The sequence below is a fragment of the Arachis hypogaea genome, chromosome 16 (genome assembly GCF_003086295.3).
Source record: "Arachis hypogaea cultivar Tifrunner chromosome 16, arahy.Tifrunner.gnm2.J5K5, whole genome shotgun sequence".
Lineage (NCBI taxonomy): Eukaryota > Viridiplantae > Streptophyta > Magnoliopsida > Fabales > Fabaceae > Arachis > Arachis hypogaea.
The window spans coordinates 87075635-87083964 of record NC_092051.1 but is presented as its reverse complement, the minus strand read 5'-3'; positions in this window follow the sequence as shown (position 1 = coordinate 87083964).

Below are 8330 nucleotides of genomic sequence, written 5' to 3'. Positions count from 1 at the left end.
AATAATAATAATAATAATAATAATAATAATAATTTTATTTTTTTAAAATATCTAATTATAATAAAAATTATTAAAAAATTCTAATGAATTTTAAATTCAAAGTATCATAAAATTTAATTTAATTATTTTAGAAAAATATTATTTTTAAATAAACTAATAAATCATGAATAACTGATTATTTAACTTTTCAAAATCTCGAGGTGTTATACCGAGCATGTCAGCAGGAGTCCAAGCAAAGAGATTGGTGATAAACCACAATTTTATGGTTTATCTTGTATTTAATTTGGTGAATTTTATCAACTTTTCTCACATTTATTCAATAAAATAGCATGGTTTTATAAATTCTCCCTAATTTGCACTTAAGAGTAAAAACATACTTTTTAGGCCTTTTAATTTGCTAAATTTAATTCACTATTCTCCCATTTGATGCCTTGATATATTTGTTTGAGTGAGTTAAGATTTTGAAGGCAAGAATGGCTTGAAAGAAATGGAAGAAAAGCATGCAAAGTAGAGAATTCATGAAGAAATGAGGATTTGCAGAAATCTGCCAGGCGACGCGTATACGTGGCCCATGCGTATACATGGGAAAGAAATCTGCCAGGCGACGCATATACGTGGCCCATGCATATACATGGGAAAGATATCTGTCAGGCGATGCGTATACGTGGCCCACGCATACGTGTAACAAGCAGCACGTGACCAACATAAAGGCAACGCTTGGGGTGATTTCTAAGCCATCTAGGACCAAATCCAACTCATTTCTGATGCTCTTGAATCTAAGGATTGAGGGAGGAACGAACCATGTAGTCATAGATTAGGTTTTACCATGCTTTAGGTTAGAATTCTAGAGAGAGAAGCTCTCTCTTCTCTCTAGAAATTAGGGTTTTAGATTACCTCTTTCCATAGATTTAGATTTCAATTATTTTTTTTGATTTACTTTTCTTTGCTATTTCTTGTTCTTATATCTTGGTTCTCTTAGTTTATATAGTTAATTTTCCTTTTATGTCGTTTTTTATGTTTATGAATATCTTGTTAATTTTAATTTTCATTAATGCAAATTGATGTTTCTTTGTTTATTATTGTTTAATTGTGTTGTTATTGTTATTTTCTTGCAATTGGTAGTTGTTAGATTTTATATTTCTTGTCATTTTACCATGCTTTCCTTTTATGCCTTTCAGGGTTTGATAAAATGCTTGGTTGGATTTTAGAGTAGATTTTTTTGTTCTTGGTATGGGTTGGTAACTTGGGTGACCTAGAGTTACTAATATCCAAGTGATTGATAATTTATTGCCATTGATTCTAGTTTCTCACTAAATTAATTAGTGAGTTAGCTAGGACTTATGGACTAGGATCAATTAGGCTCACTTGACTTTCCTCTAATTTTTTGGATGACAAAGTGGGAATGATCCTTTTAATTATCATATTGTGGTTAGTAACAAGGATAGTGATCCTTAACCATCAACCGTTGCCAAGAACTTTTTATCATTTAAGTTTTCTTTACTTCCTTGCAATTTACATTTCTTGTCCCTTATTTCAAAACCCCAAAAATACTTTCCCATAACTAATACTATGCACACTTCCCTGCAATTTCTTGAGAGACGACCCGAGATTTGAATACTTCGGTTTATTTTTATTAGGGTTTATACTTGTGACAAAGAAATTAAACTTTGATTGAGGGTTGTTCTTCGGTTTGGATCTATACTTCGATGAGATTATTTTTGTGAAAATTCCTTTCCAACATTTATCCTCTATCAAGTTTTTAGCGGCGTTGCCTGGGAATTGCAATGTGTGCTTGTTATTGGTTATTGTTCGTATGTAAATATTGTGAATATGTTTGCTTTTTATTTCTTTGTTTGTTCTTGCTACTTTTAGGAGTTATTTTCTTTGTTTCTTACTATCTTTTGTTTTTATTTTCTCTTTCTACTATGAATTCTCACCATTTTGGCTATGAGTTTGGTTCTAACTATGTTGTAGGAGATAGAAATTACAATGGAAGCATGCATCAAGGATGGGAGAATTAAAGGTGGGAGGAGTCATATGCTTATGATCAACCCTCTTGGCAACAACCTCCTCCAATGAACTATGAGCAAGAGCCATTCCAAGATGCATACCAATCCAATGGCTATGGTGGACATCGTTGTGTTTATCAATCACCACCACCATGTGCCAATGAACCCCCTCCTCAGTATAGCCCTCAACCACCATACTCACAAGCCATATATCACCAAACATCTCCATATGACCCTAATCCTTATCCACCATACCAAAAACCATGTGAGCCGTGTGAACCATACATAGAACCACCACAATTCCAACATTAATACTCCCAAGAACTACCTCAATATACACTATCTCCATATCCTTATTAAGATGAACCACCTTCCTATTATGAACCCTTTCTCCCAAATAATAAATCCTCCTATCCACCCCAAGCCCCAGTGGATGACACTCTCACTTTATTACTTCAAAAGCGACGTGAATCTCAAGAAAGGCAATTGGAATTCATGGCTACCTTGACCAAGGTAATAAACAACTTGGCCTCACAACACTCTTGCACTCAAAGTACTCCTATGGTCACATGTGGAGAATCAAATGAAGAGCATAGCATGAAAGAGAGATTGGAAACTCAAGTGGAGGATGAGGAGTGCAGTTTTGTATTGGAACAATTGGAGGAAGCCGTAATTGTTGAAGAAGTGGTTGAAGACTTAGGAGATGTTGAAAGTCCATGGGGACTGAAAGTTATAGAGCCCTCTAAGGTTGAAGAGTTTGATCAAGAGATGAATTCAATCATTGATGAGTTTCTATCTACAATTGAATCCTCTCCCATTGGACTTGAAAAAGAGGTTAAGAAAGAAGGTGCTCAACCTCCAAGTTTCCTGGCAAGTATAGAAGAAGCTGGTGAACAAGAAATTGAAATTGATGAAGCTTGTCAAAAGGTGGATGTCATCCAAGAAGAGCACAAGAAAGTAGAGCTTGCAAGATCATTGGGACTGCCCCTTCCTAAGTCACCATCATCCATTACATCATTCAAGTGGGTAAAACTCTCATCCCTAATCTTTACTTTTCCACTTGAATTTGGTTTGCTTGAGACGGATGGTCAACTTAGAAATGTTTGTGGATTGAAGAGCAAGAGAAAGATATTTAATGGTTGGAAACATAATTCTAGATTCATTATGGTTGGAAGCTCAAAGTCTAATTCCAAAGGCTGGTGTAGAGCTACATTGCTTGGATATAAGAAGTTGTTTGGATGCTTAAGTGAGAATTCGGATTGCTTGCCATCCAATTGGAATTGTAATGATCAACTTGAAGATGGGTGTAGAAACAAGATTTGGGATCTCGGCATATAAGAGTATCAACTTTGGGAGCCCTTAGCTTGTGTAAAACTTCATCAAAACCTGGTGCCATTAATTTTGAACTTTGGATCATACTTGAAGTCCAAACATTGGTGGAAGTTCAAAGATGAACACAAGCACAAGCCACCATGACAAGGAGCTCACCAATTGTCCAACTTAAGGACAATAAAGAAAAGTGCTAGGTGGGAGACACCCTACCATGGTAACCTCTTTCCATTCTCCTGTATATATAGTTGATGAATGAATTGAGTTGCCACTGTTAGGTACTTTCTTTCCTTTTATATCACTTTTGTATATATTGCCTTTGTTAGTTTGTTTAGTTAGATTGATGCTTTAAGTTGTAGGATATTTGTTTTGAATTGCATCCTTGTTTAGCATTGCATTTTTTGTTTGAATGGCATAGAATTTCCTTTAGAAAAAAAAATTCAAAAACTTAAAGATTTTATTAAATTTAAATTTTGGTTGGTTTAGAGTTGTATATAGTGTTGGGAGAGTTTTAATTTTTGTTTTAATGCTTCTCTAAAAAAAAAGGGGGCGGGGGGCTCTCACGTGTGTGCGTGCCTGACGTGTACACGTGACTCCCAAAAAACCACCATGCGGGAATGGTGCATGAGTGCTACTGCTACATGACTCCAAATAGAGAGTTGTGCACGAAGGGTGTGGACATTGTGCGTTTAACACAATTTCGTCCCACGCGTATGCGGGATCCACGCGTACGCGTCACCCTCTATTTTCCCTTTCCACACCTACACCTGCTTGACACACACGCGTCACATTCCATTCTCCCAACCCACGCTTATGTGTGACCCACGCGTACGCGTGGGCACCCCTGTCTCACACACTCTTATTTTCTTCTCTTCTTTCTATTTCTTTTATTCTTTTCTCTTCTCCGTTCTTCTTCCTTTCCTTCAACCATCATCCACCACCACCAATCACCAATTACTACCATCTCCATTTGTTAGTTGGTTTGAATTTTGTTTTAATAGATTAGGTTGTTAGTTTAGGTTATATTTTCATGCTAAGTGTTGGATTATTGATTTGTTTTGCTGATTGTGCAAAGATATTACTGCTGATTACTGGTAGGATACTATTTTAGCATCATTGTTGTTAATATTCATTGTTGAATTTCTTTATTGAAGTTATACTTTGTTGGTTGGTATTGAATTGTTCATGTTTAATTTTGTGCATACTAAGTATTTATAACATTGCCTTCGAAGCACTCTACATCTTTTGAATTGCATGATTTGGCCACCATGTGATTTGAATTCTTTAACTTTGATTGGGCAATTTCTTTATAGATGATATGCATTTATCTTAATGCATTGTGTTGCTTGATCATATGCATCCATATGTTATGCTTATGCCTTGATGACATGTTGACCCTCAATTGTTTAACTATGTGCTCTGCACATATTTGAAACTAGTCATTTTAGCATAATGCTTTATTTGTGAAATTGGATTGTAAGCTCACCTAAGGACAATTTTTAAATTTATCAAGCTATATTGACCATGCTTGCTATGTGATTGATTTTCAACTTATATCTCTTTTTTCTAAATCACATTGCACCCATGTTTTCCACTTTATGTCAATTAGGTGATGCAAACAAAAAATTCAAGTATGTCATTGATTGATGTGTGATCTCCATAGTTTCTTTTGTTCATTAAGCTTCATTGCACATCAATCTATGTCCATTCATTATCCATTTCACAATTGCTTGATTATTTTGCTTGAGTGCTTTCATGCTTCTTTATTACTTGTTTGTTTATCTTAATATACAAGTTTTCTTTAAAGTATTTCAAGCACACTAGAATGAATGAAGTGTATACTTCTTTTGTATACTTCTGATAGAGATTTTAATGCTAGTGTGTTGGTGCATGAAAATGAACTCCGTAAATTCCGCACAGATGAACCGGCAATTGCATTGAGTCGTCCAAGTAATACCTCAGGTGAGTGAGGGTGGAATCCCTCGAGGATTGTCGGATTGAGCAAGCAATGGCTATCATGCAAATCTTAGTCAGGCAAAAAGAAAAGATAGTGGTTGTGAAAAATGCATAAAAACAAAATAAGGAAAGAATTACTAAATTGGTGTGAGAACAGTGATAAGAAATCGATTGAGGCTTCAGAGATGCTTCTTCTTTCTGAATCAACTTTTCTTACTGTCTACTCCAACAATGGATGAATCATTCCATGGCAAACTATAAGTGATTAACGCCGGGGCTAGTGGTCCTTAATCTCCTCTGCTTCAGATCACACGCCAATGCTAATGGTTATACAATCTGAATGAGGGTGAAGTTCTAGCAATTCAATCCCTGGTGATCCTACACAAAATGCCACAGACAAGGTTGGATCTTTCAGATCGGAGAATGAAGCTTTATAATTCTAGTCTGTACCACAAAGGCCCTAATTGTCCTGTACCTCGGCTGAACAGATGTTCCCATATCCCCAACGAAGTCATGGATTAGCCGTCTAAGAGATGTATAATCAAGCTTGTGATTCAATACTATCCCACTAGGGACTCGCAAGAACCCATGTAGAAAACAGGTCATACTTTCATTCCACCCAGTTTCATTAGTTTAAAGAACGAAGATACATCTTAGAATGGAATCAAACATAGATTGACATAGAAACTGTAATATTATTAATCCATGAGAATCAGCAGAGCTCCTAACGTTAACCTAGGAGGTTTAGTTGCTCATAGCTTACAGAATATAATAGTAGTAATGTGTGTGTACTTCTCCCCTCCTGGGAGGCATGATCCTCAGGAAGAAGGAAGTTTCTTATTTATAATCAAAATACTAGACCTAAAAGATGTTACTATTAATTAAAAATTACAAAAATGTGATAAACTAAGTTAAAGGGTGCGAAAATCCACTTTTGGGCCCACTTGGTGAGTGTTTAGACTGAGCTTTGGGTGCATCCACGTGCTTAGACTCCTCTTGGGGCATTAAACGCCAGATTTGCTCCCTTTTGGGCATCCAAATGCCATGTTGGTCCTTCTTGGGCATCCAAACACCAGGCAGAGGGTCAGATGGGCGTTCAACGCCAATTTAGGGCCATCATTTTCAAAGATAAGTGTGAACCATTATATATTGCTAGAAAGCCCTGGATGTTTTCTTTCCAATGCCATTGAGGGTGCATCATTTAGATCTCTGTAGCTCTAGATATGCTTGTTTAAATGTACGGAAGTCAAAATCTGACAGCATCTGCAGTCCTTTCTTTGCCTCTGAATCAGTACTTTTCCAAAACTCATCAATTTCAGCCAGAAATTACCTGAAATCACAAGAAAACAAACAAACTCAAAGTATATTCCAAAAATGTGAATTTTGCACTAAAATCTACTAAAACATAGTAAAACTCAACAAAACATAACCAAAACACCATGAAAATAATTCCCAAAAGCGTATAAAATATGCGCTCATCAGAACACCAAACTTAAACTGTTTCTTGTCCCAAAGCAACCAAAAACAAAGTAGGATTAAAAAGAAGAGAAAGATATAATAAGTCTCAAAAAGTTTCCAATAAAGCTCAGTTCCAATTGATGAGCGGGGCTAGTAGCTATTCACTTCTGAACAATTTTGACATCTTACTTTCTTTTGAAGCTCAGAAATGTTGGCATCCCTTGGAACTTAGAATCTGGATGATATTATTGATTTTCTTAGTTTATCTTTTCTTGATTTTTGAACACAACTTCTTTTTTAGCCTGGTCGTGACCCTAAGCATTTTGTTTTTCCATATTACCACTGGATACATAAACGCGATAGACACTTAACTGGAGGAACCCTTGGATTCGACTTTAGCTTTGCTTAAAATCTCAGACAGTGGTGTCCAGATTTCTTAGGCACACTTGACACCTTCATACCACAAGCATTTAGTTAGGAGAAGCAACTCATTTGAACTTTTTAGGCCAAGATTTTGTTTCCATAGAACCTCTTAACCATTGATGCTCAATACCTTGGATCCTTGCTCTTGCCTTTTGGTTTTAAGAGCCTTTGGCTTTTTCTTTTTCTTTTGTTTTCTTTCTCTCTTTTTTTCTTTTTTTGCTTTTTCTTTTTCTTTTTCTTTCTTTTTCTTTTTGCTACTTTTTCTTGCTTCAAGAATCATTTTTTTTATTTTTAGATCACCAATAATAATTTTTCTTTTTCATCATTCTTTCAAAAGCCAACACACTTAAATCCAACATCAAATATGCACTGTTAATTCATGCATTCAGAAAGTAAAAGCAAGGGCCACCACATCAAAATAGTTGGACTACTCTTATTATATAACTCGAGCTTATATATCTCACTATTCTTTTTCAAGAAAAATTTTCTTTTAAGCATGGTGAAGGATACATAGGATATTTTATAGCTTAAGATAAAACAAAACTAGGAAAGGACAAAATATTAAACATGATCATGCACCAAAATTAGAAAACAGGAAATAAGGTAAAGGAAGGGGTAATGAAACTTAACCACCTCAGTTATGGCGGCTGCTAATTTTCCATGAAGATGATTCACCTTCCTTTAGTGCTATTGATGATAGCATAAACCCAGAGCTTGCTCTGCAATACCAAACTTAAGAAGTTTGCTTGTCCCCAAGTAAAGAAGAAATGGGAGGGAAGACTGGGTGGGAGGGATTTTTTAAACTTGAAGTTCCTTTCCCTTGCCTGGGCGTTCACTGCCAGTTTTGGGCGTTGAACGCCTAGCCTCATTCTTGTCTGGCGTTCAATGCCAGTAAGGGGTTCTCCCCAGGGTGTTCTGTTTCCATCTCCAAATGTCACTGTCTCTGTTCTAAGTACTGCACATGATCATAAACATTAAAAAGCAAGGGAAAATTCTAATAATAAACTAAAATAAACTCAAATGAAAATAAACATAAGAAATAAGGACAAAAATATTCTACTCATGGTTGGGTTGCCTCCCAATAAGCGCTTCTTTAATGTCATTAGCTTGACACTCGATTGCTGACTTTCTTCCTCTTCTTTCAGTTGGTTAGCA